This window comes from Etheostoma spectabile, chromosome 18 (assembly GCF_008692095.1).
Source record: "Etheostoma spectabile isolate EspeVRDwgs_2016 chromosome 18, UIUC_Espe_1.0, whole genome shotgun sequence".
NCBI classification, from domain to species: Eukaryota; Metazoa; Chordata; class Actinopteri; order Perciformes; family Percidae; genus Etheostoma; species Etheostoma spectabile.
The window spans coordinates 3,574,783-3,594,403 of record NC_045750.1 but is presented as its reverse complement, the minus strand read 5'-3'; the positions used below and the strand labels follow the sequence as shown (position 1 = coordinate 3,594,403).

The following is a 19,621-nucleotide window of genomic DNA, read 5'->3' as shown; positions in this document are numbered from 1 at the left end:
GCTGATAACTCTTTCTCCAGCTTTGGTCAGTCCAAGGCAGGATCAGCTGGGAGACTTCTAGACCAGGGCCACTGCAGAACAGGGACAGGAAGTAGTTCTTTTGGAGATTATGGTGAACTAGTGTGTGTTGTAGCAGTGTTTTGCCATTGAGAACGAGCTAGCATGCTACGGTTAGCCACCTTGTCTCTGGTGACGTAGAAAGCCGTGCAGATGTTGAACAGCTCACCCGGAGACTGAAGACAGAGGACATTCAGAAACTGGATCTCACTCAAAACACCATGGATAGTTTTTTTTCCAAGTTTGTATGCGTGTGGAAGCACCAGTGACACAAAATAACACCCCAAATCCCAGAAAAAGTGTTATTTCATAATATGGGCCCTTTAAAGCCACAGATCTTCGCAGACCAAAACCTGGAGAACCTGGACCTCCGTGTGTTTTATAGAACATAAATCAACATTTAAACAAATCAGAGAGAGAAAATCTCTCTGTTTATAAGAATCAGAAAGAAGAGAAACACATTCACTTCTGTAATTCCCTTTAAAAGGCTCTGTCCTCTGATGGAGGGGGGGGGGGCAGTAGCTCAGTCACAATCCTCCACACAGGTGCTAGTATGCAAGGAGGACACACAGATGATTAAAAAATCATGATGGACTCTTTAGAAGAGGTAATTATCTACAGAAAAGTCACTGGACGCCACAATCGTCTGAACATAACCATACTGAGAAGAAGAAGTTACGCACTCGTAGTTCGTGAAACATAATCGTCTTAGTTTCTGCTGATGGAAACAGAGAAAACGAGATATTTGAGACTCACCCCTCCTCCTACTCCGTTCTCCGGCGGCTGGTCGATGGGTCGGCGTTGGAAACGGCAGGATGGAGGCTTGGGGTTCCTTGCCCTGACCCCGACCGCTGCCTGGCGGCGAGCGTGGGGCGCCACGACTCCGCCAGAGGCAGCCCAGTCTGAGAAAGAGCCTCTCTGAGGTCAAAGGTCGCCCTACAGCAGCTTCACCTCCCAGCTGACCGAGCCTCGTTAGCATCCTCCTCAGCACACACACACACACACCACACACACACACACACACACACACACACATACACACACACACACACACACACAACACACACACACACACACACACACACACACACACACACACATTTCTCCTCAGCAGACCGAGCTCTGGCATTGGTCCACCGCTGCCCTGCTGGAGGGGAAGGAGACTCTGCAAAACTGTAAAGAAACTTAACAAACCAGACATTAGAAACATCCTGCTCGCACAGTTTGAGATTTTGTCAGTTTTTTTTAGACCAACGGTGTCTAAAATAAACCAGAATGTTCTGCCGAGGTTGAAGAACTCTCTGACACCCCTGAGCGGAGGATGTTTAGCTAAAAAGTTCTCGCAGAGCTAATGGGAAAGAAACAGGAAATGCACCCAGGCCACGGCTGGCGTTGAAGGCGAGTACCACAAAGTTAGAGCTTGCACCCAAGTCCCGGTCGTGTTCCATCTCTGAGGTCCTAATCTTAGCTGCTGTGGTCCTGCCCGAGGTAATTAGATTAAATTATACTTTATTCATCCCACAACGGGGAAATTTTGTTGTTACAGCAGCAGCATTTTTTCAATAAAAGCAAAAAAACAAAAACACACAAGCAAGTAAGCACACAAGAAATACCTCAAAAATGTCCATATTGATGAGTTTATGTCTTAGTCCCAGAGGTCACAGCTAAGTCACAGAGTGTCCGAGTCATTGACGTCATGGCTGAGACGGCGAGTTGATTTCCATCGTCGAGGTCAGTTTCCAAAGCCACGTACATCAGGGTTTACCCCAGAAAAGTTGCTAGGCTCGGTGGCAAGTGTCATTTTTCGATGAGGGCCCGGCTGGGGCCGGTCCCAGACTGACGGCCGCATTGATACAGAGCCAAATAGTTTCTATGAAAAGCTAACTGGAGGTTTCAAAATATCAAGTTTCCATCCGCCCCACTGTAACTGTAGTTTAAAAAAACGTCTTTCTAGTTTCTTCACTCCTCTGTGACAGTAAACTGAACATCTTGGAGTTGTGTGCTGATGTCATATTTGAAATTTACGGCTGCAAAATCTCCAGTTATTTCCTTTAAATTTCACAGTAACACTACTGTACATGTTTTTACAGTAGGACGCTGTAAAGTTACATTACAACCTTGTTGACATGACAAAATCACAGTAGTCTAAGTATTACAGTTGAAATCACAGTAGTCAAAGCATTACTGTAAAAAAAAATCCCAATATAGCCACTATAGTACTGTAAATAGTAAAGTAAACTACTGTATTATTACTTTTTATCTTATGTTTTGTTTAATTGTTTTGTAGTTTACAGTGAATACATAAAATACTGTAAATGGAAGTACGTACATTTACTGTAAAAAGAATTCACAGTAACTTGCTGGACAATTGTTGCCAGTAAGTTACTGTAAATTTTACGTTCAATTTGTTACAGTGCACGTCATAGTCGCAACGCCCGAGCCTCTGAGTTAATATCTACGTTGCTGAGGTCACGTCCAGGTCTCAGAGTTACTATCCAATTCTCTAATGTCGCATCTGTATTTGATGAAATCATGTCTAATTCACCGAGATCATGCTCGAGTCACCGAGGCCACGTCCGAGTCTCGGAGTTGATGTCGGAGTCACTGAGGTCACGTTCAGAGTTGCTGACATAATTTATGATTTGCTGACGTTGTGTCCGAATCACAGAGGACACGTCTGAGGTGCTGAGGTCCTTTGGGTCCTTTGGGTCCTTTGAGTATCTTCAGTTCATTGTCCCCTTTACCCGTTTAGCTTAGAGTCTGAATCTGAATCAGAACCTCATCTGATTACTGGAAAGTAAAACCATGGTTTATTGGGCTGGGACCATATGCTTTTGTCCCGATTTGATTCTATCACGATACATGGCCGCCGATTCAATTTGCATCGCGATTTTCATTTATTGTCATTCTAGTAGTGATGATAGTAGTGCGAGTTAGGGGATTTAATTTTTCTTTTTAGACAAAAACAACACTTCTAGGAACACTATTTCATGAGACATTTCTAAAAACTGATCTAAGAAGAATGAACATCACATATCAGTCAGTCAGTCGGACATTTATTTCATTTGTAAAGAACATAACATTGATTTTTTTTGTTGCACTTCCTGCTTTTGCTCTGTTTTGCTGGAAACAGATATGATGTCGTCACCGTCGGCGGTACCGTTTATGTACAGAAAATCTTTAGGTGAATCATTGGTAAAAAATAAATAAATGTATTTTTTGGGAAAATGAGCGATTTCAAAAACCGCTACAAAAACAAAATTGGGATCGTACAAATTTAGATTCACCCCCCCTCCCAACCACTAACTTTTTGGCAATAACCACGTTGCTCCTGCTCTTATTTCCTCCTCCATTCGGGTGGCAATGTGGCTTCCTTTCTGATCCGGCTTATCGTCTAATTTCATTAATTCTTCATCTTATCTTAACTTTCGTCGTAGCAAAACGCTCATATTTTGCGGACTTAATTTATCCGTAATGTTGGCCGAAACAACCGGCAGCTTGCGGTGCTTTGTACCCGGCTCAAAGTTACCTATTTTTGGGTAACTGAACCAACTACCAATGAAACAATGGCGTCATAAAGCTCTATAGCGGCTTAAACAACTAGCACCTGCCACTCTGCGTCATGGAGCTCGTAGCCAGCCGGCGTCATGTGACCACCTCTCCTAATTCCATAGGATATCATACGTCTTGGTGTGCATGCACATTCGTACAATGTCATGTGGACGCATTCATGAGAATGAGTTGAATCAACACAAACTGAAAGTTACATATAGCCACCTTAAGTATAGCACATAATACATACAAAAACATCCATGTGTCTCTGCTGCAGTTTTTTGTTGGATGGATGAAGCTGTTGGTCATGCTTTCATTAGACTAACATGCGATCAGCAGCCTCCTGTCATCTGAGGCTTCATTATCTCTTCTCCCTGCTGATTTGCATCGTGGACAGGAACGTATGAATCAATTTGGGCCCTTTTGGAGAGTTTGGTGCGCTCTGCATCCCTGCAGCCATTGAAGGTTTCACTCCAAAATGAGATTCCCAGAACTTGGAAATTATGACGCCTACTCTGATTGAGGAGTAAAATAATCATGAAAGGCATTAAAGTAGAACTCATTATATAAATGCCTTGAACTTATTGACTATTAATGGAATTTGCCTGAAAAGGAGAAGAGAGTTTTCAGAATTGTATCTGTTTTAAAAAATAAAGAAAGGTGAATCAATTGGTAATTATTTTAATGTCAGTCAGTTGAGATAGGGCACGTCTTAGCGGAGGTCTGCACTCTCTGATACATAACATGAAGCAGGATTAGTTTGTTTCTAAGAATGCATTTTAGTTTAAGAAGAAGATGAAGCTGTTGCATCTGTCTCTGTTTTAGATTTTCTTTCTTTTATGATTTGCATAAAGTAGCCTGGATTCACCTTTATGCAAATGCAAAAGTTTTTAGCGCTCTGTCCCCGTCTTGTGACTACGCAATAACCTTAAATAATGGCTGCATTCCATTCAGGTGTGCAGAGTCCATGTCTTTACCCTCCTAAATGTCAAACTTGACCCATTTTCAAAGTTTTTTATTTCAAAAATATGGGATTATTTACACCAAAATGCAGAAAAATAACATGGATGGTTCCATACAACGTTCTTTGCAGGTAGTTCACTGTAGTGTCAAAACAGTGACAAAACTTTGACTCTGTGATTATACATCCAAAAATGTTCCTCTGATCTTAACAAAATAATTCATAATTAAATTTTTTCAATCAAACAATGTGGCTAAATGTCATATACATGAGGTTTGTTGACCATGAATTCCCAAAACCAGTGTATAACTAATGGTAATAAGTAAGTGTTAGCATTGGATATATCAGTAGTAGTAAAGAAAAGCTTGAAAAATGTCAAAAAGTCAAAGAATTTCAGTCATTTTTATCTTTGAACTGGCGGGAGGACCAGAACAAGCTACATGGTCACTACAAGGTTAGACAAGGTTGCAAGGTAAGACAAAACTACACACCAATAACACTAATCATTAAATTAATCATTATTGTTTTTCTTGCTGTGACTAGTCACAACATCTGTAATAAAAAGCCTACCGAGGGCTTTCGAACAGACAGTGAGTGTTAACTTCTCGTTATTGGTCCGTAGTAAAGTTCCTATTTTCACGGTCAAGTACATTTTGGGTCCCGTGCAGACCTCAGCCCCGGCCCCCGGGCCCCGGCCCCCGCCCCGAGGTGAGGCCAAGGTCTGCAGGGTGGAGGTGCTGCAGTGCCATCCATCAGCTGCCAGAGCTCTAATTATGCAGCAGAGCCCTAACCAAGCGTGAGATGTCATTACACAGATGGAGCTCCAGAGGAGAGAGTCTGTTTGTCCGTGTGTCTGTCACTCTGCATCAGTGTTCAACTCTGTGTGTGTGTGCGTGTGTGTGTGTGTGTGTGTGTGTGTGTGTGTGTGCGTGCGTGTGTGTGTGTACATTCATTATCTGAAGCAGTGTAGCTAGAAGAAGCAAAATGTCTCAGGACAAAGTTGTGAATGCTTCCTGATTCTGATTCTGTCGATGTGTACAGTTTGGAAAGTTCAACATTTTTTAAACATGAGCCATAAATGGTTTGATGCATCTAACACTGTGTGGAAAGGAGAGCGACCTTATTCAACGCATTCTCATAAACGGGTTTGAATAATATTTTCCAAAATTACAGCGACTGCCGGCTGGCCACGTGACAGTAAGTTTGGTGGTCTTAACAGTAAGTTTAGCTGAAAAAAACGTGACTGTGAGCTGGGTACAGAGCACGTGAGGGGACTGTCTTTTCAGCAGGCGATGCAGTTTAGTTTGTATGTGATATTGTACGAAAACGTAAACTGTGAGACAATTCATATGTCTTACAGAAATATATATATTTTTTAAACTCCTACCGGTCACATAACAGTTAAGTTTAGCGGTCTTTACAGTTGAGTTTTGCCGACAAAAGGTTACCACCATGCAGCGATGACAGTTAACCTTAGACACATTAACAAGTTAAAGGAGAATTTGGGTCGATTCCAACACGTAGCTCTATTGTTTGTAAATGTGGAGTCATGTCAGTAGAGAGAAAATCAGAAACAATCGGTGTTGTCTACACCGAGTTATCCTCCTGCTAAAGTTAGCACCCAACAGACTTAAACAGGGCAAGTTTTAAACGGGTTTTTAGCATACCCGGCGTTTGTGCGTGTGTGTGTGTGCGGGGGGTGCTCAGGGGGAGCAGAGGCTGTAACCTGACACCACAGTGGAGCCAGGAAAGCAGAGCAGCCTCCCGCATCAGGTCAAAAGTTCAAGAGCCCACAGTTGCTTAGTTACCTATGAACATGCGCGATAGCTCTTGAACTCTTGAACTGCAGCTCTCCCGGCCCTTTAGCTCCTTAGTCCTTACGAGAACGTGCACCAAACTCTGTGAGTCTCTGAGTCCGGATTTTGGGAGTGGGCCATAGAATAACTTTTTTGCAGCTATATGCGCGAATGGTTCATAAGAACCGCCTGCCTTCGTACAGTTTTCTGTGCATTAGAGAAGTCTTTTATTTTGATCAGGTCGGGATGAGTGCCTCAGCAGACAGAAATTCCAGATTTGACCAGATGCTGCAACAGAAGCCAAATAAAAGTCTTTGTGTCAGAATGATCATAAAAAGAGTTTACATAAGAGGGAAACACTCAGCGGACTGCCGCATCAAACACCACAGCCCCACCTCCACCCCCTTACTGGAACTGACGTGTAAACTCTGTTTAATTGCTGCTTTCAGTGTTTGAACTCTGCACCGCGAGCGCCCGTCATCCTCATTATGAGGAGAGGTGAACGGTAGGAAGAATCGGTGGGTGGTTGGACAGCCCCGCTGTGAGTGCTGATGTTTCAGAAGGCAGGAAACAGGAGACGAAAGACAGGACAGACGTGATGGAAGAAAGAGAGAAAAAAGATGAGAGTGAGACGAGAGACGGTGAGGGAAGGGTGCGAGGAGAAGAGAAGGAAGACCGAGAGGGAATCCGAGGACATTTCAGGAAAGAGAAGCGGCAAAACATAGACAGAAACAAAGTGAAGAGGAGGTGGAGGTGGAGAAAAAAGTGGAAACCAACCAGGAGGAGAGCGTCAGGTGGTCGAGGGACTGGAAGCGAGATGAGTGATGGAGACAGATGGAGAAGAAAAGGAGAAAGGAGAATCCGCAGGAAGTGAAATGAGGAACATCTGTGGAAGACAATGACAAATAAAGATGGAGAGCGAAAAGAAGAGTTGGAATATAAAATGCCTCATCACGTTGTTGTGCAAATGTAATAATAATTATAATAATAATAATTTATCCTTTATTAGTCCCACAAGGGGAAATTACAATTTATTACTCACAGGCCTGAACTAAACACACATGCTCAGTACTTATACATGCACTAAAGGGAGAGATGTCAGCGCGGGGGGGCTGCTAATGGAAAGGCATCCCAAGCAGTTGGGGGTTCGTGCCTTGCTCAAGAGCACCTTGGCAGTGCCCAGGAGGTGAACTGGCACCTCTCCAGCTACCAGTCCACCGCCATGCTTTGGTCCGTATGGGGACTTAAACCAGCCACCCTCCAGTTCCCAACCCCACTCCCTACGGACTGGGCTACTGCCACCCCCGAAAATATTAATTTATGCAAAGGGGATTGTAACAGGTTACACTGGCCTTCCCCCCCCCCCCCCTCCCTCCTGTAAATCACGCCTATGAGTGTTTGTGTTTACCACGATCAGCATCTTAGTGTGTTAGCATGAGTCTGATGGGGATGTCTTCCGTTCTGCAGCTACAGTGGCTGGAATAGGTTTAAACCCCCAGGCTAAAGTTGATTAAAAAGAGGAATAAAAAAACATATTTTGGAAATGGATCTTAATGCCTTAATTCAAAAAAAATTGGAAAATCCAACCTTTTAAGGACAACAATTTTCTTTGTGAATGAATAACGTAGTATAAATAAATAAATCTTCTTCCTTAAAATACAGGGGGCATAAGTATACACCCCCCTATGGTAAATTCCCATAGAGGCGGGCATATTTTTATTTTTAAAGGACAGTTATTTCATGGATCCAGGATAATATGCATCCTGACAAAGTTCCCTTGGCCTTTGGAATTTAAATAACTCCCCCCCCCCACACACACACACACTCACACACACGATCACATACCCTTCACCATACATAGAGATGGTCATGGTTTTATTTCAGTTAGTTTAATAGCTGGTTTGATTTGCATTGTGAGATGATCTTGTGGAAAGTTCCCCATGCCAATCTCTATGCATGGTGAAGGGTATGTGATGCTGTGTGTGTGTGCGTGTGTGTGTGTGTGTGTGTGTGTGTGTGTGGGGGGGGGGGTATTTTAATTCCAAAGGTCAAGGGAACTTTATCAGGATGCATAGTATCCTGATCCATGAAATAACTGGCCTTTACTACTAAAAACATTTCTGCCTCCATGGGAATTTAACATAGGGGGGTGTACACACTTGTGCCCTCTGTATTTAAAGGAAGAACATTTATTTATTTACAATACATTATTCATTCACAAAGACAATTGGTGTTCCTTAAAAGGTTGGATTTTCAATTTTTTTTTAATTAAGGCATTAAGCTCACTTTCCAAAAGATGTTTTTTTATTCCTCTTTTTAATCAACTTTAACCTGTAAATGTATTCAAGTCACTGTATTTGGTCATAAACCAAAGGTGTGGACAAATCAAAATGTTGACCTGATGATGGCGCTAGATGGCAGTTAGGAAGAAACATGAATAGCTCTAGAAAATGTCATCCAAGGCTAACAACGCATTATAGGTTTTGTATTTAAAATCTAGGGAGGAAACTGCTCTGTAAAAAATGTAAGCGTATAGGTTGAAATGTACATTTACATGTGAAATGTAGCCCAGAAGTGCTCTGCTTTCAGTCCTGAATGTGTGTGGTAGAGATGGGACACTGTGGTGCTGCGAGCTGTTCAGAATGCGGTTCAGGTCTGCAGCAGGCAGAGATCCAGGGAGGCAGACTTGAATCCCAAACACACATCCTGCCTCAACAGAGTACTTCATCCACACATTTACACTGGTGGAGGCGTTACAGGTTGCGTCTCAGCATCAATAAATCATCACAGACGTATTAAGCAAAGACAGAATCTGGATCAGATTTGGAGGGAATATGTGCTGTTTGATCCTCATCAGCGAGGGAAAAAGGGGGCTGATGGGAAATGTGGTCTCCATTTGACGAAGCCCAAACAATGACGGGCAACGTGCCGTGTGCTTCTGCTGTATCACTTGATTACAGAGATCCAAAGTGAAGCCCTCTGAGATCTGCCTCAGGCCAATGAGCATCTGCATATTTCTACATAAATTAGCTGGATTCTGTGGCTCATTTCTTCACTCGGTCTCATATCTTTCACACTTTTTGCTTCGGGGGAAGCGGAGCTCCCTCTGTGATTCAGTCCGCAGTTAATAGGAGGAATCGTTATTACGTGGGTGTGTCGTAATTGAATAAGGAACAAACAAAAATCTACAAAAATCCCTATTTGGTGCCAGAAAATGTCAGTCTTTCTACACAAAACTGGGCTTCATGAGAGGACTTTTGTAGGACTATTGATTTTTTTCATTTATTATGACTTTCTGCTGGGCTTATTTTTGGTTAAAAACAAGCTTAATTCCTTCTTCAGGAACAGCCAATCTCATGAATCCTTTGTCAAAACAGATGTTTTGTGTCTGTCGTGTCTGAAGCTTTGTTGAAAAACTCAATATTAGAAAAAAAGAAGAAAACATCGACAAGCCAGGTGTGGATTTGGCTGCATTCACATTGCTACGATTTGGTTTAAAACGAATGTCTTTTGTTGTGTTTCCTCTTCTCATTCCCCCTGCTCTGGCCAATCCCCCTCTCATTCCCCCTGCTCAGGCCAATCCCCCTCTCATTCCCCCTGCTCTGGCCAATCCCCCTCTCATTCCCCCTGCTCAGGCCAATCCCCCTCTCATTCCCCCTGCTCAGGCCATCCCTCTCATTCCCCTGCTCAGGCCAATCCCCCTCTCATTCCCCCTGCTCAGGCATTTCCTACTCTCATTCCCCCTGCTCTGGCGTTTCCCCCTGTCATTCCCCTTGCTCTGGCCTATCCCCCTCTCATTCCCCCTGCTCTGGTGTTTCCCCCTCTCATTCCCCCTGCTCTGGCGTTTCCCACTCTCATTCCCCCTGCTCTGGTGTTTCCCCCTCTCATTCCCCCTGCTCTGGTGTTTCCCCCTCTCATTCCCCCTGCTCTGGCTTTTCCCCTCTCATTCCCCCTGCTCTGGCATTTCCCCCCTCATTCCCCCTGCTCTGGCATTTCCCCCTCTCATTCCCCCTGCTCTGGCGTTTCCCCCTCTCATTCCCCCTGCTCTGGCTTTTCCCCCTCTCATTCCCCCTGCTCTGGCGTTTCCCACTCTCCTTACCCCTGCTCTGGCTTTTCCCCCTCTCATTCCCCCTGCTCTGGCTTTTCCCCCTCTCATTCCCCCTGCTCTGGTGTTCTTGAGCCCCTAAACCACAATCTGCGGGTGGTGTCGCAGTCTCAACGGCCACAAACAGAGACCTTTGGCACCACCGACACCAACGCCAATGTGTCGCCACCTGATTAGATCTTAATCGGTCGATAATGCCCAGCATACATGAATGTTGCTGAGATATTTTGATTTGGGCGTGTTAGTTTAAACTGAGAGTAGTTCTTCTACTGAAACTAAAAACACTTCCATGCACGGAGATCACTTTTGGCTCAAAACTGCTGAAAAACCAAAACATAGCCTCAAAAACATTTCAATGGATTTCTTTGCATCCATTAACATAAAACCATAAAATACCATAAAATTAAGACTTTTTCAACAGCTTCTCTCAACTACATTACGGCAGCTAAAAAAAAAAAATTGAGACTGCCCTCCCCCCCAAAAAACGCCCACATAAGTCGTTTGTTCAAGCACCAATTTTGAATTATATTTCTGATTATAGTGATGGCGTCATCTAGAGACCATACTAGTTATGAAGGGAGCAAAGCATGAAGTAAGGTGACAAAGTATTACAGCGCAAACAAAGGAATCACCAAAAGTGAAGTAATGTCTGATTTTATTTTAAACCATGATCTTTTCCTAGAATTAACTTATAGGAGCCTGATTGTAACCAAACTGCGTTGAGGAATGGAACTGGAAAAGAACCAAAACATGAAATTCAGCAACCGTTACACATGCTCTCTGGTTTAGATATGAGGACAGAAGACTCTCTGGTTTAGATATGAGGACAGAAGACTCTCTGGTTTAGATATGAGGACAGAAGACTCTCTGGTTTAGATATGAGGACAGAAGATACTCTGGTTTAGATATGAGGACAGAAGATACTCTGGTTTAGATATGAGGACAGAAGACTCTGGTTTAGGTATGAGGACAGAAGACTCTGGTTTAGATATGAGGACAGAAGACACTCTGGTTTAGATATGAGGACAGAAGACTCTGGTTTAGATGTGAGGACAGAAGATACTCTGGTTTAGATATGAGGACAGAAGGCTCTCTGGTTTAGATATGAGGACAGAAGACTCTGGTTTAGATGTGGGGACAGAAGATACTCCGGTTTAGATATGAGGACAGAAGACTCTCTGGTTTAGATATGAGGACAGAAGACTAGAGGGGAGCAACGTCCCACCTCTGTCTCATATTGTTTACCCTACATTTTTAGCGGCTTGTACAAATTTCTTCAGTAACCCGGTCAGCCAGCACTGTCTCTGTCTGTCCATCTGTCTGTAAGCCTGTCTGTCTGTCTGTGTCTTTCCGTCTGTCTGTCTGTCTGTCTGTCTAAGTGTGTCTTTCTGTTTGTGTGTCTTTCCATCTCTTTGTCTGTCTGTGTCTTTCCTTCTGTCTTTTTGTCTGTCTGTGTCTTTCTGTCTGTCTGTCTGTCTTTCTGTCTTTCCTTCCGTCTGTTGGTCCGTCTTTTCGTCCATCTGTCTGCCTGTGTGTTATTCCATCGGTCTGCCTGTCTGTCTTTCTGTTACTACGTCTTTTCGTCCGTCTGCCTGTCTGTCTGTCTGTGTTATTCCATCTGTCTGTCTGTCTGTCTTTCCGTCTGTCTGTCTGTCAGTCTGTCTTTCCATCTGTCTGTCTGTCAGTCTGTCTTTCCGTCTGTCTGTCTGTCAGTCTGTCTTTCCGTCCATCTGTCTGTCCTGCCTGTCTGTCTCTCAGCTGTATTAAATGTTAATCAGCCTCCTGCAGACTCAGCTGCTCTCTCCGGCTTCGAGTTTCTTAATTCAGCTCCAAATATTCTCCTCATTCTTTATGCAGAAATCAGTCTTAAAAAACCTTTTAAAAAGCTAAAGCTCTGCAGAGAGACACGCCACGCTCCCCGAATACAAGTTACACAGACAGACAGCTATTTTTAGAGTTTGTCTTGAAGGTGCCATCAGAGGAAGGGTCATCATCTGAGAAGTTAAAGTGCTGTCACAACATCTCAGCGTATTCCAACGGCTGAGATATTACTCGGATACAGGTGGACACTTTGCCCTGATGGTGACTCCGGAGGCAAGGTTAAAGGGGCACAAAAAAATCATCATAATTCTTCTTCTGGGGACAATAATATGCACCGCACATTCCCAATTTGGTCAGTAGTTGTTCTGATGAACTTGTTAGCGAATAGCTACTATACTGATTTACATGCAGCAGATACAGAGCAACGTGGTCCTTCGTTAGGAGGCGTGTTTGTGTCCAAAACATGAACTAAACTAAATTTAAAATATGTACAGAGATCAAGTCAAGGGAAGTAGAACTTTCTTTAGAAGAAGTAGTCAGACCTACCAGTGAAAACAGCAATACAGTGTAGAAATACTCTGTTACACGTAAAGGTCCTCAGTTTAAATGTAATTTGGGATAGAACTGCATTGTGTTCCCCCTCTGGGGATCAATGATCTGTACGCGTTAACCCGCAGGGTGTGTGTGTGTGTGTGTGTGTGTGTGTGTGTGTGTGTGTGTGTGTGTGTGTGTGTCTCTGCAGCTTGGATCAGGCACCACTGTTACCACGGGGAATCTTAGTTTGATTGATGGCAACTGCATTTACGCCATCAACTTCCCTGTGAGAATCCAAAATGGCTGCTGTTTCCACGGAGATAAAAGACCTCCCCTCCCCAACACCGCCGCCGAGGAGATGAATGAATATTCTCATTCTTCCACGAGAGACCGAGAGGTCACAGGTTTTTGTTTTTTTGTTTAATTTTAAGACAAACTGGAAGTTCAGTTTTTCCCATTAGTTAGAGAGATTCGTGTTGCCTTCATGTTCCGTCTGAAAACACAGTTACTGTTTGATTGGACTTAGGCTGGATTTTTGACTGACTTTGGCTTCATAAAGAAATCGTGAGTTGGATTTCTTTTTTATGTGGAATATTTTGGAAATTAGAGAGTGGATGAATTTAGTGATGAGGGCAGATAACGCTCCTGTGGGTTGTATTACAAGGTAGGAATGAACCATCCATATCTCAAAAGACTAACATGTTTTTTTTTTCCTTTATTTTAGAGTGACATTGGAAAAGGTGGGGGGGGGAATGACACGCAATAAAGGGTTGCAGGTTGCATTCAAACCCGGGCTGCTGCAAAGGCCTCCGCCTACATGGGGCGCACACTCTACTGCAGTGAGTCAAGCTTTTTTCAATAATGTTCCCCCTATGAACAGTTTTTAAGCCATGTATCCCCTAACCAGCGCAAAAATGTTTTGGTAGAAAGATGTATAAAATGAACAATACAGCGACGTCAGTGATAGATTTACTAAACTACAACCTGGAAAACATTTAAATGCGGATGCAAAAAGGTGAAAAAACTTGGAAAAAGACGGTAGAAAGAAGGAAGTAAGGCAAGAATGGGTCAGAAATAGTAATAGAAGAAAGAAAAGCAAGAATAGGAAAAGGTCAAAACAAGGGTCAAAACCTTTAATAAAAGGGGGATAAGACAGTAGACGTAACTACAGCCTTGTAACTGAAAGACGTTTTTCAAAAAATGTCACGTGCCCCCTGCAGTCCTCCAAAGTACCCCTAGGGGTACATATACCCCCATTAGAGAAACACTGCTCTACTGGGTGAGCTGGAGGTCGCCCCTAGTGAATGGATTTTAACCCCGGCTCATTTCACGTTAAAAAAACAAAACAGAAACTTTATGCACTAATTAGTTTTGGTCAAGGGGGGGGGGGGCTTGACCAACTGCCACTTTGCTCGTTTGAAAGCCATGATGTCTCTCTCTCATCGGGGGGGAAATTCTCTGGATGGGCAGAGCAGAGAAAGGGGAGGTAATCTTGCCCCTTGTGACCTCATGAGGGGGGTCTGCCAGTGCTGAGGGGGCAACCCGACCGAGATAATTATCTGGGTCACATGACAAGATGTATTCTGGGGTAATTTTATGCAAAAGTAAATCATAAATGAGTATTTTTGTATTTGACTTAAAGAGGCAATTATATAGTTAATTGCAAATATTTCTGAGACAATAAATTGTACAGTAACATTTGGAAATGTTACAGCTCTATTTGACTGTGATGGATGTACAGGTTGCCTAGTAACAAATATTTATCAATACACATTTCATGTGTTTTATCAGGCGATACTTTGGCACATAGAACAAAAAACTTTGTGTTGTTAGAAACAGACAGCGATAAAGCAGAAATTCTTCTTATATACATATATTATTTTTGCAACAACATTGGTACAAGTTTAATGTCTGTACAGTATAGTTTTTCAAAAAATGTTCTTCCTCATCTTCCCATCGAAATGTTCAACAACTCACACCCAGAAATTGTACTTTAACCAAAGTATAAGTTACCTCTGTCGGAGTAAAAGTTTCACTTTCTACTTCATGAGAGAGAGAGAGAGAGAGAGAGAGAGAGAGAGAGAGAGAGAGAGAGAGAGAGAGAGAGAGATGGGGAGTGAAGAAGCTCTCTCCTTCCCCATTACCTCCTCTTCCTGTCGGTGGTGATTGCGTGCGCCTCTGATTGGCGATTCATTACTTCAATACTCTCTCCTGCAGCTCGGCGGCCGTGCGGAGAGAGGAAGTGACCTACATAGCGCGGCGGCTCCCTCGCCTCGGCTGTCGTTTGCATTTCAAGGGGCGATGAATAATTTACGCACACACGACTCCCAATTCTCCCACATCCGAACATCGAGCGCACAGCCCACCGCAACATGACAGGCCTCAATAACGTTAGATAACTGAATTCAAATATGGATTTCTGTGTGTGTGTGTGTGTGTGTGTGTGTGTGTGTGTGTGTGTGTGTGTGTGATGGAGGAGGTGGTTGGCTTTGAGGAGGTGTGAGGAGGAGATCTTCGTGCTTGAGGCGCCAACGCTTGGAGAAACCACAGGTGAAACTTTAAAAAAAAGGGTGAAAATGGAGGTAAAAGAAGAAGAAGAAGAAGAAGAAGAAGAAGAAGAGGGGGAGGTGAGAGGAGGCAACGAGAGAGGAGAGCAGATGAGAAGAGGATGAAGAGGATGAAGAGGATGGTTCACGGGAGGAGGCATGAGAAGAGGGAGAAGAGAAGAGGACTAGGACACAATACAGAAGAAGATTAGAGAGGAGGAAACGAAAGATGTGGGGAGGAAACAAGATAAGGAGAGGAAACAAGGAGAGGAAACAAGAGGCAATGAGAGGAATCAAGAGGCGAGGAGGCAATACGAGGAGAGGAGAGGAGGAAATGAGACAAGAAGAGAGGAAACAAAGGTGGAAAGAAGTGGAAGAAACAAGAGGAGAAAAGAAGAGGAGGAAAAGCGGGGAAAGCAGAAGTGATTCAGAACAGGACATGAGAGGAGATGAAGAGGATCACGGGACGGAGAGGGGGAAAACGGAAAGAAAGACATCAATGAAAGGAATGAAAGGAGAAAGTGGTGGAGAAGGATGAAGAGGAGAGAGGATGAAGAGAGGTGGAGCGAGCAGATGATGATGAGAAGGGAAAAGTCGAGACAGGAAGGAGAAAAGGAGAGAGAGGTGAAGAGGAGTTGGATGCAAAAAAGGAATCAGTTTTTGTGTTTTATGCCATCCAGACACACACACACACACCACACACACACACACACACACACACACACACACACACACACACACACACACACACACACACACACACACACACACACGTACACACACGTACAGATGAATCGATACACAGAGGGGGAACACAATTAAATTTTAACTGAGGACCTTTACATGTAACAGAGTATTTCTACACTGTATTGCTATTTTCACTTGTCGGATTACTTCTTCTTCTTCTAATAAAGTTAAACTGTAAACAAAAACACACACACGGGAGTCAGGAAGTAGTGAGAGACTAACATATGTTAAATGGTTAGATCCTTTCATGAGATTTGATGACTAGAAATATATAAATTGTTGACTTGTTTTGGTTTAAGTTGAAACCTTTCCTCTGAATATCGTAATGTTTGACTGTGTAAGCCCGATCTGCCTGTTAGGAGATGAGGAAAGGGACAGAGGGACAAAGGACGGAGGGAGGTTAGGAGGAAAGATTAAAGGATGGAGGGAAGGAAGGGAAAGGATCAGTAGGGAATAAGGATGGATTCATTTTGTAGCACTCTGTCTTTACTGTCCGTCCCCAGACCCTCAGTATGGGTGTGTGTGTGTGAGAGAGTCAGGACCAGAATATAAAGCAGGGGAGCGGAGACACTCGGGACACATTCACAGTCTCTCCCAACACGTTGGCCCGCCCCCGGTTTGGAGAAGAAGACAGGAGCATCGACTCTATGCAGCTAAACACATTACACCTATACACCTATGACAAAAAAAACATCAATATCAGTTTAATTGTAAGATATATTCAGAATATGTTCCGGCTTTACCTTGCTGTCAGACAGCCCTTTACGATGGAGAAAAGTGGATTCATTGAATTCTGACGCTTGGTCGGTGGCTCTCTCGTCAGAAACAGACGGAAAAATCCACCTTTACTGTCCGTGCTAGAGCCCGACCGATGTACCGGAGGGGCGATATTACCGGCCGATATCAGGCATTTTCCAATGTGTCGGTATCGGCATTCATAATGGCCGACATATAAAAAAATCATCCGAATCAATATCATATATTGACAAAGAAATTATTCAGATAAATGAATATGCATGCGTTGCATTGTCTGTCCACCAGAGGACGCTCTACAACGTCCCCGTTAGTGATGGCGTTGCATTGTCTGTCCACCAGAGGACGCTCTACAACGTCCCCGTTAGTGATGGCGTTGCATAGTCTGTCCGCCAGAAGACGCTCTACAACGTCCCCGTTAGTGATGGCGTTGCATAGTCTGTCCACCAGAGGACGCTCTACAACGTCCCCGTTAGTGATGGCGTTGCATAGTCTGTCCACCAGAGGACGCTCTACAACGTCCCCGTTAGTGATGGCGTTGCATTGTCTGTCCACCAGAGGACGCTCTACAACGTCCCTGTTGGTGATGGCGTTGCATAGTCTGTCCACCAGAGGACGCTCTACAACGTCCCTGTTAGTGATGGCGTTGCATAGTCTGTCCACCAGAGGACGCTCTACAACGTCCCTGTTAGTGATGGCGTTGCATAGTCTGTCCACCAGAAGACGCTCTACAACGTCCCCGTTAGTGATGGCGTTGCATAGTCTGTCCACCAGAGGACGCTCTACAACGTCCCCGTTAGTGATGGCGTTGCATAGTCTGTCCACCAGAGGACGCTCTACAACGTCCCCGTTAGTGATGGCGTTGCATAGTCTGTCCACCAGAGGACGCTCTACAACGTCCCTGTTAGTGATGGCGTTGCATAGTCTGTCCACCAGAGGACGCTCTACAACGTCCCGGTTAGTGATGGCGTTGCATAGTCTGTCCACCAGAGGACACTCTACAATGTCCCTGTTAGTGATGGAGTTGCATAGTCTGTCCACCAGAGGACGCTCTACAACGTCCCTGTTGGCAACAGATTTTTTTTTTGTTAATGTGTTTTTATGTTTCCTATCTTAAGTTTGTATTTTTCTACATTTTATTTATGAGAACTTTAATATATTTTGATGTTCTGTTGTGACAATAAAACAAATGAACAAATGAAAACACAAGAACATGGGACGTTCACTCAGGAGACCGGGGTTCGTGTCCTTTTCTGGTCCCACGTGTGTTACTGAAACGTACATTTGGTTCCGACCCAGAGCGCCAAAAAGTGACGCAAAGAGTGTCTAGATATCTAAATGTCTAAATATAACGCTAAAGGAGCGTATACAGCGTACACACATATACAAGGATAGCTCAATATACGTACAGATGACAGACAAGGAAGTCTGCGTCTATGTTTATTCAAAGTTTTGATGTCATGTTGTCTTATGGAGAAAATGAACAGGATGTCATTGTTGAGCTTTAAAGGGATAGAACAGCATCTGGAGGGGTATAAATGGTGGAAAGGCATCCTATTCAGCATCTTTTTGACTTTTGCTTTACCTTTAATATTTAAGTAGTGCAGAGTACACAATGGAAAACTCCTTGACTACGAGTTAAGATTAAAAGGTTTCAATTCAAGTAAACAACGAAAAGGTCTTTGGTAAAAATAACATGAGTAAAAATAGGGAAAGGTGTAAATGATTTGATTTGAGGGGTTGCCATGTTAACAGAAGTTTTATGTCGATGGTTGTCATGGTTCAACCTGCTCCATGTAAAGTATATTTAGTTGATTTAGTTCCAGCATTAAAAGCTTCTGTGGTGCCACAGCAAGCTCTCACTGCAGGTTATTATCTGCTCGGAAAAGATGAACACAGGTCATTTTTAAAGGTGCAGACATATAGTGATATATTGTGATGGGAGCCTAATTAAACAAGTGGAATTACAATATTGTGTCCATGCATAACTTGGGAACTTGAAATGTGTGTGTGAAAAATCCCCAAAACCAACAAACAGCTAAAACTATGTTGACCAAGAAAATCGCATTCGCTAAACCCACCAGACTCCATGTAAATAAACAGCAATTTTAGCATCGTAAAATACACTAAATCCAAAGTCAAGAGAAACAAAATAAAAATATGAAAAGACGTTTTGGGTTGTCTTTCCACTTTTCCAATCATCACAACTCTGGTTTTGGTTAAAATAAACACGTAGTTTAGCGATTTACATGTGAAAATGTGTTTGCTCTATACACGCTGAAAGTGTTGCTTTTTGAAACGGAGTCTGGTGCGTTGAGCGCTGGTGACCTCAGAGCTGGTTCTGGTTTCTGGTCTTACAACGTCTATCTATGTAGGATCCTTCCATTATCTTGTCACACAGCCTTTTATCATCAAAAACACCATTTTTAGGGGGACGCTAACTGACACTGAGCATTTGCCCCATAGAGTTACATTACAGTTGTTTTTTAAGTTTGTCTCTTATTTTATTTTTTTGTCACTTTTGTCGCCCTAGTGTTGCCTTCCTTCTTTCAACTCTGTTTCTTTTTCAAAGTTTTTATTAATATTTCTGACCTATTCTTGCCATACTTCCTTCTTTCTACCACCTCTTTCCAAGGTTGTTGTAAAAATCAACACTTCTGTTGACGCCTTTTATCAATGTTTTTTTTACTTTTTCCTTACGTTTTTGTCTCTTTTTTCAAAGCTTTTGACTTTTTTTTCAACGTTTGTT

General features: G+C 43.3%; 2 long non-coding RNA genes across 2 annotated transcripts; both read left to right on the top strand.

Moving 5' to 3' along the window:
- The first annotated feature begins 287 nt into the window (after positions 1–287).
- On the top strand, positions 288–19,509 carry LOC116706852 (uncharacterized). The gene is made up of 3 exons (XR_004336338.1): positions 288–302; positions 4,240–4,243; positions 19,352–19,509. It is a non-coding gene; the product is annotated as an uncharacterized LOC116706852 (long non-coding RNA).
- On the top strand, positions 10,961–13,755 carry LOC116706841 (uncharacterized). Its single transcript, XR_004336327.1, has 3 exons — positions 10,961–10,970; positions 11,768–11,777; positions 13,671–13,755. It is a non-coding gene; the product is annotated as an uncharacterized LOC116706841 (long non-coding RNA).
- Positions 19,510–19,621: the final 112 nt, after the last annotated feature.